The sequence below is a fragment of the Pan paniscus genome, chromosome 19 (assembly GCF_029289425.2).
Source record: "Pan paniscus chromosome 19, NHGRI_mPanPan1-v2.0_pri, whole genome shotgun sequence".
Classification (NCBI taxonomy): Eukaryota; Metazoa; Chordata; class Mammalia; order Primates; family Hominidae; genus Pan; species Pan paniscus.
Window position 1 is genome coordinate 57,896,319 of NC_073268.2, and position 18,927 is coordinate 57,915,245.

At 39.7% G+C, this 18,927-nt stretch overlaps 1 long non-coding RNA gene and 1 pseudogene across 1 annotated transcript; both read right to left on the reverse strand.

Annotated features, from left to right (window-relative positions):
* Positions 1-18,927, reverse strand: part of LOC117976538 (coiled-coil domain-containing protein 144A-like) — a 104,907-nt pseudogene that overhangs the window by 1,901 nt on the left and 84,079 nt on the right.
* LOC117976674 (protein FAM106B) lies at positions 2-3,665 on the reverse strand. The gene has a single exon (XR_008621632.2). It is a non-coding gene; the product is annotated as a protein FAM106B (long non-coding RNA).

Below are 18,927 nucleotides of genomic sequence, written 5' to 3' on the forward strand. Positions count from 1 at the left end.
AAATTAAAATACCGAACACTCAGGCTTGTAAGAATTAAATGAAGGACACAAATGCCTGGCACAGTTGCTTGGTAAGTGCTCAATCCAACGATACTCAATCCTATTTTACAAAAAGGGTTTTTTTTGTTTGTTTTGTTGTTTGTTTTTTTACCTCCTTGCTATACTGATGCTAAAAGAGTTTAATAGTCCTCTGGTCACATTTTCCAAAAACAAGAATACACATTAAAAATGTATAAAATGGGCCAGGCCCAGTGGCTTATGCCTGTAATCCCAGCACTTTGGAAGGCCAAGGCAGGCAGATCACCTAAGGTTGAGAGTTCCAGACCAGCCTGACCAACATGGAGAAACCCCGTCTCTACTAAAAATACAAAATAGCCGGGTGTGGTGGTGCATGCCTGTAAACCCAGCTACTTGGGAGGCTGAGGCAGGAGAATTGCTTGAACCCAGGAGGCAGAGGTTGCACTGAGCCGAGATCACACCATTGCACTGCAGCCTGGGCAACAAGAGCGAAACTCTGTCTCAAAAAAAAAAAAAAAAAAAGTATAAAATGAAACATGTTGAATCAGCAGCAGTGGCAGCTTGTTTAAGGAAAGGAACAAACAAAATTAATACAGAAAGTCAAAAAATGAAGCACAACTCTTTTAAGTGCCAGTCTGTTTTTAGGTTTCTTTCTTTCTTTTTTTTTTTTTTAATAGAGACAGGGTCTCTGTTCCCCAGGCCGGAATGCAGTGAGGTAATCACAGCTCACTGCAGCCTCGACCTCCCAGGCTCAAGCAATCCTCCCACCTCAGCCTCCCCAGTAGCTGGGACCACAGATGTGCACCATCACACCCAGCTAATTTTTGTATTTTTTGTAGAGATGGGGTTTCACCATGTTGCCCAGGCTGGTCTTGAACTCCTCAGCTCAAGCTATCTGCCCACCTCAGCTTCCCAAAGTGCAGTGATTACAAGTGTGAGCTGCCATGGCTGGCCAAGGCTGTCTTTTAAAAAGCTAAAAATGTGTTGGTTCAAGACCAGTCTGAACAATATGGCGAGACCTCATTTTTACTAAAAAGAAAAAAAAAAATCAGCTGGGTGTGGTGGCCCATGCCTGTAGTCATCCCAGCTACTCGAAAGGCTGAAGTGGGAGGATCACTTGAAACCAGAAGGTTGAGGTTGCAGTGAGCCTTGATTGTGCCACTGCACTCCGGCCTGGGTGACAGTGAGATCTTGTCTCAAAAAGCCTCGGAAGGAGTGGCCTAGGGAGATGAGCAAGCATTTTGTTTCTAGTTTCTGAATGGCCCTGTGCATTGAGAGAGGTCTTCGGCCTCCCAGCCTCTCTGGCTGAAGGTGGCGATTCTGCATGGAGTCTCTCCACCACTTGGTGGCACTGCTCACAGTGACTTCTTACTTCTAAACACCATTGAATTGGAGCAAGTAGATGATTTGCCACATTTTTCCCAGCTAATTTGGAGGCTGAATATAGAATTTTACTGGGGCACACCAGAATGTGTACGTTGGGGAGCAGCGATCCCCGTTTTCCTTGATAATGTGCCGACAGCTTCCTTAGTATTGAAATCACAAAGTCAGAAATGCACACACCTCTATGATGAGAGATCCATACAGGAGAGAGCAACAAAAAGAGGCCTTTTAAGTTTGCCAGACTTCCTGACCAGTGGGAAGCAAGAGAGTAGATAAGTGTGCAACAGGCACAAACCCAGGCCTATAAGAACCTAGTTGGGAATAGAATGTAAGAGAATGGGGAGCGATGGGGACTCTAGTGTGTTCTGGGCACGTGCCCATCTAAAGTCTCCATGTGACTGTTGCCCTGCAGGAATGTGGGCCCCAGTGTTCACCAAACCTTTTTGTTTGTTTGTTTTTTTCCCATGAAGAGAAGCCAGAAACCCAGATATTGATACAAAGTATCCAGTTTAGAAGTGTTGGTAGTTTTTTTAATTTTGAACATTGTGCTGCCCAAAGAAGGTATCTGCAAGCCAGGTACAAACCAGCAGTTCATGCCCTCTGGTGAGCAGAAATGTCGGAGGTCGAATTCTAGTTCTGCTGTTGCAACAGCTGTAAACGAAAGTCTTCAGATTTCTAATGCCCAATGGAAATGCCACGTTATTTCCAAAGGTTATTAAAAGGAATAGTTCATGTATGTAAGTAGGCACAGAGCTTGCCACCTATTAGGTACTCAAAAGCATTCTTCCTTCACTTAAGGAAACAATACAGGCATAATGCAACAATAATGTTACGATCAAGTTCATTATCAGGAGGCATACACCCAAACAATAGGGGAGTGAGCACCTACCACGTACAGAGCTCTCTGCTAGGTTCTCTGGGGGCAGCAGTTCCCAACCTGGCAATTCATCGGCATCGTCGGAATCAGCCAGCAGCTTGTTGGATATGCTGAGTCCAGAGTCCCGCCCATATTACACCTAATGTTCTGTGCCTATTACACCCAGATTTATGAGATCCTCCTCTCCCATGCAGTCAAAGAATCTGCATTCTAATAAGTTCCTCAGAGGAAGCTCTTTTGCAGCCAGTTTGCACCGGTCTGTGGGTTGGTCACTTATGGAAACCACTGCTCCAGGGAATGAATCATGATTTCCAGTCTCATTAGGGAAAGATGATATGCATATGCACACATGTAAAGAGGAGTGACAGTAATTAGCCAAAAGCTCTGTGGACGTAATTGCCTCTGATGAAGTGCTGACTCATGACATCAGACAGTAGGCTATTGACAGTGTACCCCGGGGAAAGCTAAATGCAAAAGAGAAGCGAACTGCCTCATGAAGTGAGATGAGGATTACAGGGTCAGAAATGTGGAGAGGGTGATTCAGATGGACAAAGGAGCAGAGGCAGGGTTCCAGTGATGTGTTTCGGAGGCAGTGCAGCCTGTTTGTGCTGAGTGGAAGGTGCATGAGGAACATAGTAGACGGTAACATGAAGGCAGGAGCTGTGAAGGCCTTTGAAGGTCAGGCCAGTTGTAATAAAACTATTTCACATTGTCAGGTATCTTGCGATGGTTGCCAAACATTTTTGTATCGTTTGCATAAATACATATCTATTTTATTTATGTATTTATTTATTTTATGTATTTATTTTATGTATTTATTTATTTTTGAGACGGAGGTTCGCTCTTGTTGCCCAGGCTGGAGTGCAATGGAGCAATCCCAGCTCACTACAACCTCCGTCTCTCAGGTTCAAGCAATTCTCCTGCCTCAGCCTCCTGAGCAGCTGGGATTACAGGCATGAGCCACCACGCCCAGCTAATTCTGTATTTTTAGTAGAGATGGGGTTTCTCCATGTTGGTCAGGCTGGTCTTGAACTCCCAGCCTCAGGTGATCCACCCATGTCGGCCTCCCAAAGTGCTGGGATTACAGGCGTGAGTCACTGCACCCAGCCTATTTTAGTTTTCTTTGAGACGGAGTTTCACTCTTGTCGCCCAGGCTGCAGTGAAGTGGCACTATCTCGGCTCACTGAAACCTCCACCTCCTGGATTCAAGTGATTCTCCTGCCTCAGCCTGCCAAGTAGTTGGGATTACAGGGTCCCTTGAAGCCCAGGACAAATGGCCCTGCTGTGGCCTTGCCCCAACGCACCCCCCCACTTCCTCTGGGTCAGCCCCAACTCGTAGTCCAGTCCTCCCAGTTCCTCTGCTTCTCTGAGTATAAGTTGAGCTGACGTGTGGTGCATTCCACCTACCTGACTTACATCAAGCTGTCAATGGCAATCAAGCGTAATGAGAGCATGGCCAAAGGTCTGCAGAGGGCTCTGCTGCAGCAGCAGCCAGAGGATGACAGCAAGTGCTTCCCCCGGCCCCAGGACCTGATCCGGCTTTATGACATCATCTTACAGCTGACCCTTGAGGACCGGGAAGGCAAGGGTCTGTCGTTTCCCTTTGCCTGTGTCAGACACAAAATGACTTAACTTTGTATCATGGAAGGGCTGTGACAAGCAGGACCTGTTAGTAGCCGGGAAAAGACAAAGGTCTTACACCAGTTCCACAGGCTGTGAGCCCCTACCTCTCAGACATGCTGATCTGCAGAGAATAGTGACCCCAGATCATCACTGAGCACTTCACCTGTGTAAGATGCTCCCAGGTGCCATAGAGCATCTGAGACCTGAATCCATGCCATCTCGGCCCCCAGGGAGTTTGTCAGTCAGTAGGACTGTGAGACACACACAGTCAAGGCATCTGAGTAGATGCTAAGCAAAATAAAAGCTCAGCGCTGGAACAGATCCCTTCCAGCTAAGATGGGCCAAGAAGTCTCTGAAGGCGGGTGAGCTATGAGTTGAGTTGTAAAGGGCAAATCTGTTTCCAAGATGAGAGGGGAATGGAGGTGACAGCAGCTGTGGCTGCTGCCAGGTCACTTCACAGGCTTTTCCCCATTGTACTGACCTCGGGCTTTTTTTTTCTCACCATTGTCTGCTCTTACAAGGTCTTCTGTGAAAAATTCAACCTAAGATCTACTCTTCATGAATTTTCTTGTTGCATCTGTTGTACAGAATCTGGTGGAATTGCTCCAGCTTCCTGGTTTAGAGGAAGACAAAGCCTTTCAGAAAGAGATGGGCCTCAAGATTCTGGTGTTCAAAGCTTACAGGTAACGTCCCATGGGATGGGCAGAGTTTTCCTCTGCCTCCCAGGTTCTGTAAGCATTGGGAGCATGAGCCAGCCCACAGCAGATGGGATCATTGGCCTTGAGTGTATGGTTACCTTGCCTGTGATCAGAGGAAGGTCAGCCCAGCACGTTCAAGGGGAGTTTCTAAAGGCTGTGGTCAGTAGTGGCCAGTGATGATGACTGCCCTTTGGCCAGGTTGGAGGAGTGGAGCACACACGTTAAACTTGGCTTCCTCGCTGGGTGTGGTAGCTCACGCTTGTAATCCCAGCACTTTGGGAGGCAAAGGCAGGATTAAAAACTTAAATCTAAAATGAAAACATATTAAAACCTTGGACGATAACCTAGGAAATACCATTGCGGACATAGGACCTGGAAATGATCTTCATGACAAAGATGCCAAAAGTAATTGCAAGAAAAACAAAAATTGGCAAATGGGACCTAATTAAACTAAAGAGCTTCTTTACGGCAAAAGAAACTATCAACAGAGTAAACAGCTCACAGAAAGGGAGAAAATATTTGCAACCTAGCCATCTGACAAAGGTCTAATATCCAGCATCTGCAAGGAACTTAAATTTACAAGAAAAAAAAAAAAAACAAACAACACCATCAAAAGTGGGCAAAGGACATGAACAGATACTTTTCAAAAGAAGACATAACATGTGGCCAACAAGGCTATGAAAAAAAGGCTCAAACTCACTAATCATTAGAGAAATGCAAATCAAAACCACAGTGAGACGCCATCTCACACCAGTCAGAATGACCATTATTAAAAGGTCAAAAACTAACAGAAGCTGGCAAGGTTGTGGAGAAAAGGGGACGTTTATGCACTTCTGGTGGGAATTTAAACTTGTTTAGTCATTGTGGAAAGCAGTTTGGCGATTTCTCAAAGAACTTAGAATTGCCATTTGACCCAGCAGTCCCATTGCTTTCCCCATCGCTTTTTTTAAGTGGAGTTGTTGAAGGTTGGATGGTTGTAGGTGTGCTGCATTATTTCTTAGCTCTCTATTCCGTTCCATTGGTATATGTGTCTGCTGTTGTAACAGTACCATGCTATTTCTGTTACTGCAGGTTTGTAGTATAGTTTGAAGTCAGCTACCAAACTACCAATGACATTCTTCACAGAATTAGGATAAACTATTTTAAAATTTATATCGAACCCCAAAACAGCTGGAATAGCTAAGGCAATTCTAGCTTACTTTTATAAGAATATAGTGTATAATACATAGAATATACAGCACATATATTAATCAACTTTGTTATGGGTAAGGTTTCTGGTCAACAGTAGTTAATCAGGTCAGTCAGCAGTTACATTACAGGGAAGTCAAAATTTAGGCAAATTTTCGGCTGTGTGGGGTTCAGCCCCTCTAACTTCCACATTGTTCAAAGGTCAAGAGTACTGAAAGGGAAAAAAAAACTAAAATGAGCCATGTGTGATTCAACTGGAATTAGAATCACCAGGAAGAACTCATGGTTTTCAGTATATTCTAATACAGAAATATCGATGAATATAAGCATGTATGTTTGTATATTTATCCATCTAGCTGTATTTTTCTGCTCTGTTCACTGAGGAAGCCTATGAGCAATGACAACTCCAATAGCCATACGTGTCTACCACAATTACTGCCCAGATATTGGTTTCTAATTACTGTCCCCTAAAGAAAGTCAGGGCTTCTGGAAAAAAATGAAAATGGCTGATTCAAGGGCTGGGGCAGAGAAAATACAAAGTATGGTTGAAACAGCTTATGCCAGAAAGTAAGGAAGTATTCAAAGAACAATAAGGACAGTTCAAAAAGACATGAATTCAGCTTGAAATGGCTACCACTGGTCAAAGCGGAGGGAACCTGAACAGCAAAACAATAAATTTTCCCTTCTCCCCTATTTGTTGGTTGGTTTTGTTTTGTTTTACTTATCCACGTAGAAGGAATGAAAGATGAAGACAATCATGATTTGGCAACCACCATAATAATAATTGACCCAACAAAAATAATCAATGAAATACTAAATCTAGTGGGTGAGACGTTTAGAGTAACCAGATATTTACAGAGCCTCAAACTATGTTCACATAAGACATTGGTGAAAAACAAAGGGTAGATAGTCACTTTATCACGGACAGACCTGGTAGATTCTCAACCAAAGTCAACACTGGCCAGTAATGGAGCCAAGTAACAGCATATGCCTCCAGATATGCTGCATTGGGAAGAACTCAGCCTCACTTGTGTGACCTTCCTGCCTGAATGGTATAACCTGAACTGAATCATGAAGAAACATCCTATGAACCCAAACTGAGAGAAAATCCACAAAAAACTGACCCACACTCTTCAAACACATAAATGCCATGAAAATCAAGGAAAGACTCAGGAATCATCCTGGACTAAAAGAGACTAAAAAGACAGAATAATTTGACACAGATCGACCTCCTCCAAAGGTCAGCAACCTCAAACATCAAAGGTAGATAGGCCCACAGAGATGAGAAAGAATCAACATAAAAATGCTGAAACCTCTCAACATCATGGATTATGAAAGTCAACATCATGGATTGTAAAATCACCCATCTTAAATTATTTGGCTATAAAAAATATTATTGAGACAACTGAAAAAAGTAAAATAAGGTTTATGGATGAGATATTAACAGTAAACCATTTTTAATTTCCTGATTTTGATAGTTATACTATAATTATGCAAGATAATGCCTTGTTTTTAGGAGAAACACATCAAATTATTTAGAAATAAAGAGGCATCATACCTGCAACTTATAAACCATTCAGAAAAAGTCTATATTATGCACCTACATTTATATTTACCTAGAAAGAGAAGAGGAAAAGGGGGAGAAAGGATAAAGCAAACACAGTAAAGTGTTCACATTTGGGGAATAGTATCCAAGAATGTTTTGTAGTTTTCTTACTATTTTTCTATAAGTCTCAAATTGTCAAAATAAAACATTTCTAAAAAGAAAAAAATTGTTTAAAAAAATTGTCAAATTATAACCTATTAAATGAAATAAACCACAAGTAAATATCAAATCAAGTAAATGAATAAATTGAGTTTGATGAAGAACAGAGATATCTACATAGTCTCAAATTACCTCCCCACAAAATATTAATACTAATTAATTACAAGGTGAAAAAGTAACATTACAGAGGAGAAAGCTAGCAGACACCACTGTTTGTGATCAATGCCAACATCACCAGTAAAAGGGCAAATCAAAATTGTAGGTCACTCATGTTCTATGGGGCTAACAGAGCTCTAATTTCTTCCCGGGATGGAGTGCCTGAGGGGTGGGGCAGGCTGCCACCTAGGCCTTTCAAGCTTCTCAGCCAGTTCAGCCTGTGGGCCTTTGGACAGCCCAAATTGAATGGGAACTGAAGGGATCCCCAACACAGCACAGCTGGTCTACCAAAAAGTAGCCAGAATCATTCTTTAAGCAGGTCCCTTATCCCGTTTCTCCTGACTGGAGGAGACCTCCCAACTGGGGTCTCCAGCCACCTCCTACAGGCACTTTTGAGGCCGCAATAGGTCAGTACCCTGCTGGGCTGGAGCTTCCAGAGGAAGTGGCAGGCAGCCATCTTTGCTGTTTCACAGACATCACTGATGATACCTCCAGCTATGGGAAAAACTGAGGCAACTAGGGTATAGTGCGAACCCCCAGCAAACTGCAGCAGCCCTGCAGAAGAGTGGCCAGGCTGTTATAAGAAAAACAAGCAGGAAACAACAACAACAACAATTTAAAAAGCCACAAAAACCCCATCCTCAAGGTCAAAGTTTAAGATAGACCCACAGGGATGAGAAATAACCCCAAAATCCTGAGGACTCAAAAAGCCAGAGTATCCCTGCAACACCTCTCCAGCAAGGGCTCAGAACTGGGTTGAGCCTGAGATGGCTGAAATGACAGAGTAGGCTTCAGAATGTGAATAACAGTGAACTTCAATGACCTAAAGGAGCATCTTGTAACCCAATGCAAACAAACTAAGAATCATGACAAAACAATACAGGAGCGGACAGCCAAAATAGCCGGTCTAGAGAAAAACATAACTCACCTGTTAGAGCTGAAAAACACACTACAAGAACTTCACAATGAAATCACAATTATTAACAGCAGAATAGCCCAAGAAAAGAATCTCAGAGCTTGAAGACGATCTTTCTGAAATAAGACAGGCAGACAAGAATAGAGATAAAAGAATGAAAAGGAACGAACGATACCATCAAAAAATATGGGATTACATAAAGAGAACGAATCTATGATGGATTGGGGTACCTGAAAAAGACAAGGAGAATGGAACCAAGTTGGAAAACATACTTCGGCATAGGATTCAAGAGAACTCACTTCCCCAAGTTAGTTCTAGCAAGACAGGCCAACACTCAAATTCAAGAAATCCAGAGAACTCCAGTGAGATACTCCACGAGGAGATCATCCCCGAGACACATGATCATCAGATTCTCCAAACTCTAAATGAAAGAAAAAATGTTAAGGGCAGTCAGACAGAAAGGCCGGGTCACCTACAAAGGGAACCCCATCAGATGAACAGCCGACCTCTCAGTGGAAACCCTACAAGTCAGAAGATACTGGGAACCAATATTCAACATTCTTAAAGAAAAGAATTTCCAACCCAGAATTTCACATCTGGCCAAACCAAGCTTCATAAGCAAAGGATAAATAAGATGCTTTTCAGACAAGCAAATGCTGAGGGAACTTGTTACTACCAGACCTGTCTTGCAAGAGCTCCTGAAGGAAGCAGTAAATATGAAAAGGAAAAACCATTACCAGGCACCAGAAAAACACACTAAAGTACAAAGAACAGTGACACTGTGAAGCAACCACATGAACAAGTTAGCAAAATAACCAGCTAGCATCATGATGATGAGATCAAATCCACATATAATACTACTAACCTTAAATCTCAATGTGTTCTCCAATGAAAGACACAGAATGGCAAGCTAGATAAAGAACCAAGACCCATCAGTATGCTGTATTCAAGAGACCCATCTCACACACAAAGAAACACATAGGCTAAAAATAAAGGGATGGAGGAAAATTTACCAAGCAAACAGAAAGCAGAAAAAAACAGAGCTTGCAATCCTAGTTTCTAACAAAACAGACTTTAAATTAACAAAGATCAAAAAAGACAAAGAAGAGCACTACCTGTTGGTAAAGGGTTCAATTCAACCAGAAGAGCTAACTATCCTAAATATGTATGCACCCTATACAAGAGCACCCAGGTTCATAAAGCAAGTTATTGGAGACCTTCAAAGAGACTTAGACTCCCACACAATAATAGTGGGAGACTTTAACACCACAATGACAATATTAGACACATCATGGAGACAGAAAATTAACAAAGATATTCAGGACCTGAACTCAGCTGTGGATCAAGTAGACATGATAGATATCTACAGAACTCTCCAACAAAAAACAAGCGAATATACATTCTTCTCATAGCCACATGACACTTACCCTAAAACTAATCATAAATTAGGAAGAAAAACACTCCTCAGCAAATGAAAAATAACTGAAATCATAACAAAGAGTCTCTCAGACCACAGCACAATCAAATTAGATCTCAAGATTAAGAAATTCACTTAAAACCACACAACTATATGGAAATTGAACAATCTGCTCCTGAATGACTTTGGGGTAAATAATAAAATTATGGCAGAGATCAAGAAGTGTTTTAAAACTAATTAGAACAAAGAGACAACATAACAGAATCTCCAGGACTCAGCTAAAGCAGTGTTAAGAGGAAAATTTATAGCACTAAATGCCCACATCAAAAAGAGAGAAAGATCTCAAGTTAACAACCTAATATTACAACTAAAAGGACTAGAGAACCAAGAGGAAACAAACTCCCAAGCTAGCAGAAGACAAGAAATAACCAAGATCAGAGCTGAACTGAAATAGAGACACAAAAAAACCTTCAAAAAAATCAATGAATCCAGGAGGTTTTTTTAAATTTACTTTTTATTTCAATAGGTTTTTAAGGAACAGGTGGTGTTTGGTTATATAAATAAGTTCTTTAGTGGTGATTTTTGAGATTTTGGTGCATCCCTCACCCGAGCAGTGTACACCGTACTCAATGTGTAGTCTTTTATTTCTCACTCCCTTCCCACCATTTCCCCTGAGTCCCCAAAGTCCACTGTATCATTCTTATGCCTTTACATTCTCATAGCTTAGTTCCCACATATGAGAACATATGATGTTTGGTTTTCCATTCTTGAGCTACTTCACTTAGAAGAATGGTCTCCAATTCCATCCAGGTTGCTGCAATTAGAAGAATGGTCTCCAATTCCATCCAGTTTGCTCCTTTTTATGGCTGAGTAGTATTCCATGGGGTGTGTGTGTACATATCACATTTTCTTTATCCACTCATTGACTGATGGGCATTTGGGCTGGTTCCATAGTTTCACAATTATGAATTTTGCTGCTATAAACGTGTGTACAAGTATCTTTTTTGTATAATGACTTCTTTTCCTCTGGGTAGATACTGAGGAATGGGGTTGTTGGATCAAATGGTAGATCTACTTTTAGTTCTTTAAGCAATCTCCACACCGTTTTCCATAGTGGTTGTACTAGTTTACATTAGCATCAACACTATAAAAGTGTTCCCTTTCCACCACATCCATGCCGACATCTATTATTTTTTATTTTTTTTAATATTGCCATTCTTACAGGAATGAGGTGATATCGCGTTGTGGTTTTGATTTGCATATCCCTGATCATTAGTGATGTTGAGCATTTTTCCATATGCTTGTTGGCCATTTGTATATTTTCTTTTGAGAATTGTCTATTCGTGTCCTTAGCCCACTTTTTTATGGGATTGGTTTCTTTCTTACTGATTTGAGTTCTTTGTAGATTCTGAATATTAGTCCTTTGTTGGATGTGTAGGTTGTGAAGATTTTCTCCCACTCTGTGTGTTGTCTGTTAACTCTGCTAATTATTTCTTTTGCTGTGCAAAAGCTTTTTAGTTTAGTTAAGTCCCATCTATTTATCTTTTGTTTTTGTTGCATTTGTTTTGAGCTTCTTGGTCATGAAGTCTTTGCCTAAGCCAATGTCTAGAAGGGTTTTTCCAGTGTTATCTTCTAGAATTTTTAAGGCTTCAGGTCTTAAGTTCTTGATCCATCTTGAGTTGATTTTTGTATAAGGTGAGAGATAAGGATCCAGTTTCATTCTCCTAAATGTGGCTAGCCAATTATCCCAGCACTATTTGTTGAATAGGGTGTCCTTTCCTCACTTTGTTGAAGATCAGCTGGCTGTAAGTATTTGGCTTTAATTCTGGGTTCTCTATTCTGTTCCATTGGTCTATGTGCCTATTTTTATACCAGTATCATGCTGTTTTAGTGACTATGGTGTTACAGAATAGTTTGGAGTTAGGTAATGTGATGTCACCAGATTTATTCTTTTTGGTTAGTCTTCCTTTGGCTATGTAGGCTCTTTTTTGGTTCCATATGAATTTTGGGATTATTTTTCATCATTTTCTAAAGAATGATGGTGGTATTTTGATGGGAATTGGATTAAATGTGTAGATTGCTTTTGGCAGTATGGTCATTTTCACAATATTGATTCTACCCATCCATGAGCATGGGATGTGCTGCCATTTGTTTGTGTCATCTGTGATTTCTTTCAGTAGTGTTTTGTAGTTTTCCACGCAGAGATCTTTCACCTCCTTGGTTAGGAACATTCCTAAGTATTTTATTATTATTATTATTATTATTATTTGTAGCTATTGTAAAAAGGGTTGAGTTATTGATTTGATTCTTGGCTTGGTCGCTGAAGGTGTATAGCACAGCTACAGATTTGTGCACACTTTTGTGTAACTCTGTATCCTGAAACTTTGCTGAATGCATGTACCAGTTCTAGAAGCTTTTTGGATGAGTCTTTAGGGTTTTCTAGGTATACAATCATATCATTGGGAAACAGCAATAGGCAGACTTCTTCTTTACCACTTTGGATGCCCTTGATTTCTTTCTCTTGTCTGATTGCTCTGGCTAGAACTTCCAGTACCATGTTGAATAGAAGTGGAGAAAGTGGGCAATCTTGTCTTCTTCCAGTTTTCAGGAGGAATGCTTTCAACTTTTCCCTGTTCAGTATAATGCTGGCTGTGGGTTTGTCATAGATGGCTTTTATTATCTTAATGTATGTCCCTTCTATGCTGATTTTGCTGAGGGTCTTAATAAAATGAGGATGCTGGATTTTCTCAAGTGGTTTTTCTGCATCTATTGAGATGATCATGTGACTTTTGTTTTTTAATTCTGTTTATGTAGTGTATCGCATTTATTGACTTGTAGATGTTAAACCATCCCTGCATCCCTGGTATGAAACCCACTTGATCATGATGGATTATCTTTTTGATATGTTGTTAGATTCAGCTAGCTAGTATTTTTTTTGAGGATTACTGCATCTCTGTTCATCAGGGATGTTGGTCTGTAGCTTTCTTTTCTCATTATGTCCTTCCTTGTTTTTGGTATTAGGGTGTCTATTAGTCTGTTTCAGTATTAGGGTGTGTATTAGTCCATTTTCACACTGCTGATAAAGACATACCTGAGACTGGGCAATTTACAAAAGAAAGAGGTTTATTTGACTTACAGTTCCACATATTTGGGGAGGCCTCAAAGTCATGGTGGAGTCAAGGAAGAGCAAGTCACATCCTACGTGGATGGCAGCAGGCAAAAAGAAAGAGCTTGTGTAGAGAAAGTCCTGTTTTTAAAACCATCAGATCTTGTGACACTCACTCGCTGTCATGAGAACAGCATGGAAAAGACCCGCCCTCATGATTCAATCATCTCCTACTGGGTCCTTCTCACAACATGTGGGAATTATGGGAGCTAAAAGATGAGATTTGGGTGGGGACACAGAGCCAAACCATATCATGGTGATTTTGGTTTCATCAAATGATTTAGGGAAGATTTCTCTTTCTCTATCCTGTGAAATAGTGTTAATAGGATGGGTACCAATTCTTTGAATGTCTGATAGAATTCAGGTGTGAATCCATCTGGTCCTGGACTTTTTTGTTGTTGGCAATTTTTAAATTACCATTTTCAATCTTGCTGCTTCTCATTGGTCTGTTCAGAGTCTCTATATCTTCCTAATTTAATCCAGGAGGGTTGTATATTTCCAGGAATTTATCGATCTCCTGTAGGTTTTCTAGTTTATGGATGTGAAGATGTTCATAGTAGTCTTGAGTAATCTTTTGTATTTCTGTGGTATCAGTAGTAATATCTCCCATTTCATTTCTAATAGAGCTTATTTGGATCTTCTCTCTTCTTTTCTTGATTAATCTTGCTAATGCTTATCAATTTTATTTATCCTTTCAAAGAACCAGCTTTTTGTTTCATTTATCTGTTGTATTTTTTTGTTTCAATTTCATTTAGTTTTGTTCTGATTTTGTTATTTCTTTTCTTCTGCTGGGTTTGGATTTGGACTGTTCTAGTTTCTCCAATTCTGTGAGGTGTGACCTTAGATTGTTTATTTGTGCTCTTTCAGACTTTTTGATATAGGCATTTAATGCTATGAATTTTCTTCTTAGCTCCACTTTTGCTGTATCCCAGAGTTTTTGATAGGTTGTGTCACTATTATCGTTCAGTTCAAAGAATTTTTAAATTTCCCTCTTGATATCATTGTTGACCCAACAATCATTCAGGAGTAGGTTATTTAATTACCATGTATTTGCATGCTTTTGAGTGTTCCTTTTGGAATTAATTTCCAATTTTATTCCACTGTGGTCTGAGAGAGTACTTGATATAATTCTGATTTTCTTAAATTTACTGAGACTGGTTTTGTGCCCTATCATATGGTCTATTTTGGAGAATGTCCCGTGTTCTGATGTATACAATGTATATTCTATGCTTGTTGGGTAGAATGTTCTGTAAGCATCTGTTAAGTCCATATGTTCTAGGGTATAGTTTAAGTCCATTGTTTCTTTGTTGACTTTCTGTCTTGGTGATCTGCCTAGTGCTGCCAGCGGAGTATTAACATCCCCCACTATTATTGTGTTGCCAACTACCTCATTTCTTATGTCTAGTAGTAATTGTTTTATAAATTTGGGATCTCCAGTATTAGGTGCATATATATTTAGGACTGTGATATTTTCCTGTTGAACTAGTCCTTTTATCATTATATAATGTCCCTCTTTGTCTTTTTAAAACTGCTGTTGTCTTAAAGTCCGTTTTGTCTGATATTAGAACAGCTACTCCTGCTCGCTTTTGACGTGTCTATTTAGACAAAGTGTCTTTTTCCAACCCTTTGCCTTAAGTTTATGTGAGTCCGTATGTGTTAGGTGAGTCTCCTGAAGACAGCAGCAACTTGGTTGGTGAATTCTTACCCATTCTGCCATTCTATCTCTCTTAAGTGGAGCATTTAGGCCATTTACGTTCAACGTTAGCATTGAGATGTGAGGTACTATTCTATTCGTAACGCTATTTGTTGCCTGAGTACCTGAAAACCTGGAAGCGTTCCCTTGAAAACTGACACAAGACAAAGATGCCCTCTCTCACCAACTCCTATTCAACACAGTATTAGAAATTCTCACCAAGGCAATCAGGCAAGAGAAAGAAAGAAAAGCTATTCAAATAGGAAGACAGGAAGTCAAACTATCTTTGTTTGCAGATGATATGATCCTATATCTAGAAAACTCCATCATCTCAGCTCAAAAACTTCTTAGCTGATAAGCAACTTCAACAAAGTCTCAGGATACAAAATCAATGTGCAAAAGTCACTAGCATTCCTATACACCAACAACAGGCAAGCCGAGAGAAAAATCATGAATTAACTCCCATTCACAATTGCCACAAGAAGAGTATAATACCTAGGAATACAGCTAACAAGAAAAGTGAAGGACCTTTTCAAGGATAACTATAAACCATTATTCAAAGAAATCAGAGATGACACAAACAAATGGAAAAACATATGCTCACAGACGGGAAGGATCAATATCGTGAAAATGACCACACTGCCCAAGGCAATCTGTAAATTAAATGCTAGGCCCATTAAACTACTATTGACATTCTTTACAGACCTAGAAGAAGCTATTTTAAAATTCATATGGAACCAAAAAAGAGCCCAAATAGCCAAGACAATCCTAAGCAAGAAGAGCAAAGCTAGAGGCATCATGCTACCCAGCTTCAAATATACTACAAGACTACAGTAACCAAAACAGCATGGTGCTGGTACAAGAACCGACACATAGACCAGTGGAACAGAATAGAGAACCCAGAAATAAGACCACACACCTACAACCATGTGATCTTTGACAAACCTGACAAAAGGAAGCAATGGGGAAAAGATTCCCTATTTAATAAATGGTGCTGGGAGAACTGGCTAGCCATATGCAGCAAATTGAAACTGGACCCCTTCCTTAACCCATATACAAAAGTTAACTCCAGATGGATTAAAGACTTAAATCTACAACCCAAAACTATAAAAATCCTGGAAGAAAACCTAGGCAATGCCATTCAGGACACAGGCAAGGGCAAAGATTTCATGACGAAGATGCCAAAAGCAATTGCAACAAAAGCCAAAATTGACAAATGGGATCTAATTAAACTAAAGAGCTTCTGCACAGCATTAAGAACCTACCAACAGAGTAAACCGACAACCTACAGAATGGGAGAAAATTTTTGCACTCTATCCATCTGACAAAGGTCTAATATCCAGCATCTACAAGGAACTTAAACAAATTTACAAGAAAAAAAAAACTCAACCCCATCAGAAAGTGGTCAAAGGACACAAACAGACACTTTTCAAAAGAAGGCATACATGCAGCCAACAAACAAAAAAACCTCAACATCACTGATCATCTGAGAAATGCAAATCAAAACCACAATGAGACACCATCTCACAACAGTCAGAATGGCTATAATTCAAAAAAATGAAAAGATGCTGGCAAGATTATGGAGAAACAGGAATGCTTTTACACTGTTGATAGGAGTGTAAATTAGTTCAACCAGTGTGGAAGACAGTGTGGTGATTCCTCAAAGATCTAGAACCTGAAATACCATTTAACCCAGCAATCCCATTACTTGGTATATACCCAAAGGAATATAACTAATTCTAGTATAAAGATACACGCACACGTATGTTCATTGCGGCACTATTCACAATAGCAAAGACAAAGAATCAACCTAAAAGCCCATCAATGATAAACTGGATAAAGAAAATGTGGTATATATACACCATGGAATACTATGCAGCCATGAAAAGGAATGAGACATGTCCTTTGCAGGGACATGGGTGGAGCTGCAGAACATTATCCTCAGCAAACCAACGCAGAAATAGAAAATGAAATACTGCATGCTCTCACTTACAAGTGGGAGCTGAATAATGAGAACACATGGACACATGGCGGGGAACAACACACACAGGGGCATGTGGGATGGTGGGGGGTGAGAGAAGGGAGAGCATCGTGAAGAACAGCTAATGGATGCTGGGCTATTATTAATACCTATGTGATGGGATGATCTGTGCAGCAAACCACCATGGCACATATTTACCTATGTAACAAACCTGGACATCCTGCACATCCTGCACATGTACCCCTGAACTTAAAAGATGAAAATAAAAAATAATAATAATTGCAGGTCACCTGATAGAATGCAGTGAGAAGATCATGGGATAACTTCTGTGATACTCTTGCCAAAAAAAAAATTATCATCTAAATCTTATCATAAAAAAAATTCAGAGAAATCCAATGGAGGGACATTCTGTATTATTGGACTTTACTCTTCAAAAGATTTAAGGTCATAAAGGTCAAAGAAAAACTGAGGAACTGTTCCAGACTGAAAGAGTCATGACAACTAAATGAAATTCATGGACCTGAATGGGATCCTTCTGCTACAAAGAACATTATAGACAATTAAGAAAACTTGAAAAGAAACTGAGAATGAAATGATCAAGTGTATTGATGTTAACTTTCTGATTATGAAGTAGTTATATAAAATGTCCTGACTTGTGGGAATACCCACATACCAGATGTGATGGCATAATGTCAGCAATTTACTCTCAAATGGCCCACAGGGGGAAAGCTGTTTTTCCTAAAATGTGGAAATTTTCTCCAATTTTAAGACTGTTTCCCAAAAGTTAATCTAATAAAGAAATGAAACAATAAATAAAAAAGCAAAAAGCCTTAGGCAAACCTTATTTTTCCACAAGGAAAGATCTAAATAAATCAGTGCTTAAAATTAAAATTATCTAAGTTTGATTGCACTATAACAATCGTAATACATCCAAACATTGACAATGACCACAGTACCAGTATACCAAAATGATGTCTATCTAAACTTAAATCTATCACTATGTATAAAGATAAAATTATAAAACACAAACAAGCCATCAATTGGCTCCACTAAATTATTAATGGCAACTTGATTATTTGGCTGTTTAAATAGCTAACATTTGGGCAGTTCGAGTATGTAAAACTCAGTAATACTGGTTTTCATTTGCAAAATCCACTTAAAAGTTAGCTGAAGAGGCCAAGAAACATTATTTAAAATACTATATAAATTTTCATCAGACATGTATAATATAGAATATTTCCCTTTAGTAAAAATGTTCACATCATATATTTAATGGGAAACAAAATATCATGTGAATAGCCCAAATAAAATTGCCTTATCTTTCAGAGTATGTATTTTCTTCTTAAAATCTGTGCATGTTCTTTTGTTACTTCCAAAACTGGATCTTGATTCAGATTTTCCTTGTGTGTAAATCCTAGAGGAGAAGCTATATAGGATCCAGGTTCATATTTAGTAGCAGCTGGAAAAAAAAGCAAGAATTACATTATTATTATTATTATATTATTATTATTATTATTGTTATTATTTTAAGATAGGGGCTCACTCTTTCACCTATGCTGGAGTGCCGTGGTGTGATCACAGGTCACTGCAGTCTTGTCCTCCCAGGCTTAAGCAATTCTCCTGCCTCAGCCCCAAGTACTTGGAACTGCAGGCATGAGCCACTGTGCCTGGCAAGCTTTTGTATTTTTTATAGGGGCAGGGTTTCATCATGTTGGCACAGGCTGCTCTCAAACTCCTGGGCTCCAGTGATCTGCCTGCCTCAGGCTCCCAAAGTGCTGGGACTACAAACGTGAGCCAACATGCCTGGCAAAAGAATTATATTCTATATATTTCATAGTTAACTAAGTGCAAATCAGTAAAAAAGAGTTGAGAGCTTTTTCAGTGTTAACAAGAATGAAAAGTATGTATGACTACAATGCTAACTTATTATTAGATAAGAATCTGCCCATAGTTGCACACTAAATTAATGATCATTGTGGTTGTGTATCACAGCTTCTGGTTTTCTCATTCTTCATTCATTTATTCAACAACCACATGCTAAGGTAC